Source organism: Sinocyclocheilus anshuiensis, unplaced genomic scaffold (genome assembly GCF_001515605.1).
Source record: "Sinocyclocheilus anshuiensis isolate Anshui unplaced genomic scaffold, SAMN03320099.WGS_v1.1 scaffold521, whole genome shotgun sequence".
Taxonomy (NCBI): Eukaryota; Metazoa; Chordata; class Actinopteri; order Cypriniformes; family Cyprinidae; genus Sinocyclocheilus; species Sinocyclocheilus anshuiensis.
Genome location: NW_015540882.1, coordinates 146,622 through 148,539, shown reverse-complemented (window position 1 = coordinate 148,539; position 1,918 = coordinate 146,622). Strand labels below are relative to the sequence as shown.

At 36.6% G+C, this 1,918-nt stretch overlaps 1 protein-coding gene across 2 annotated transcripts in view; it reads left to right on the top strand.

Annotated features, from left to right (window-relative positions):
* The window catches only part of LOC107688556 (nucleosome assembly protein 1-like 4), a 29,721-nt gene that overhangs the window by 20,918 nt on the left and 6,885 nt on the right, over positions 1 to 1,918 (top strand). The gene's annotated exons all lie outside the window — the stretch shown is intronic.

Below are 1,918 nucleotides of genomic sequence, written 5' to 3'. Positions count from 1 at the left end.
TAATAATATTTCACAATATTACAGTTTTTACTGTATTTTTTGATCAAATAAATGCAGCCTTGGTGAGCAGAAGAGACTTTTAAAATCTTACTGATCCCAAACGTTTGAACAGTAGTGTACATGAAAAAGTAAAGATTTCTGAAATAGTACTAATAAACTGCATGTGTTTTAAATACACAAAATCCTGGTTTACTCCTGCACAGCTAGCCAGATTTGAACCACATTCATACTTTTTAATTGAATGCATTTGTTTTCGCAGTGAACACATTTATGCTAATTCTAAGCTGTTTGAAATGAATGCATTTTGAAAATATAATTATTTAAATAAAATCAAATAAATGCAAATAGTTAACAATTAACTTTACCATGAGTTTTGAGTGCATAAATCTGACCTGTTCGTAACCCATTTCATTTATGAATGATCATAATTTAGTTTTTAGTATCATTACGTTTATTAGTTTATGTTAAAAACATGTAATCCAAATGGATGAAAATTGTATATGCAATGCAATACAAATACATAAATCTTAAATTTAGCCCTTATTTTTTATTTATTTATTTATTTGTTTTCTCGGAGTGTGCTTCATTCATCCAGGTCACCAGATAACAGTCGCAAAAACAGGGCTTTTGCTTGTTCCTGTAGTAGCTTCTTCAGTTTTTAATGTCCAAACACTGTCAAATTTAATCAAAAGTCAAAACTTATTGCCCGCCTGTTTTTTGTTTTTTTTTCTCCCTCCTCCTGTCTCCCAGCAAAGGAATGTCAGTTGAATTTGACACTGTTTCTTTTCCTTCACCTCATTCACCCTTTCCAAAAAAATGCTGAGCATTGAATGCTTTGCATTTTAAGCTCCACTTTTCCCGTCAACCCCTCTGATGGAGCGGCAGGTAAAGAATGCCGCCCGTCCTGAACACAGACTGTGGGAAAGAGACGCTCTTATCGTTAGTGACTGTGTCGCCGGATGTGTGTAATTTATCTGTTACCGAGGTGATTTCCACAACATTCCCGTCTGAGGTGCGGTACTTGCACTGAAACGGCAGCAGTTAGGCTGTAACTGAATGATGTAATGCTTTCAGGGCTTGATGGATTTCCGAAAAGACTCTGAAGAGACGTCTCCTTCAGGCCAGACTTTGATCAGCTCCTTTTCAAAAAATGACTTGCGTTTGCATGTTTGAATGTCACAAAACCTGTCAGGAACAAGTCTGGGTCATATTCCACCGTAAAGGGTTCGTTCACCCAAAAATGAAAATTCTGTCATTTAATTGCTCACCCGCATGTCATTTCAAACCCCCTTCGTTCATCTTCGGAACACAAATTAAGATATTTTTGATGGAATCTGAGAGCTGTCTGACCCTGCATAGACCGCAACGCAACTGAAATGTTCCCAAGTCCAGAAACACAGCAAGGAGATCTGTAAAATAATCCATGTGACATCAGTGGTTCATCCGCAATTATACGAAGCTACGAGAACACTTTTTGTGCGCAAAAGAAAAAAAATAACAACTTTATTCGTGACGCAGCTGACACAGAACAGCATACGCTGTTTACGTCCAGCAGATATTCTCCAAAATGGCACCAGAGTGATGCGGAGGAGACAAATTGTTGAATAAAGTCGTTATATTTTTTCTTTTGTGCACAAAAATATTCTCGTAGCTTCGTATAATTGCGGATGAACCCCTGATGTTTCATATAAAAAAAACTGTATTACATAATTACAAAAAAAATCAGGATATATTAAAGGGGTGGTTGATTGCGATTTCACTTTTTTAACGTTAGTGTGTAATGTTGCTGTTTGCGCATAAACAATGTCTGCAAAATTACGGCGCTGAAAGTTCAATGCAAACGGAGATATCGTCTTTTAAAATGCTGGCAGTTTAATGCCTACAAAAACGACTGGTAAGGGACTACAACGAGTTACTT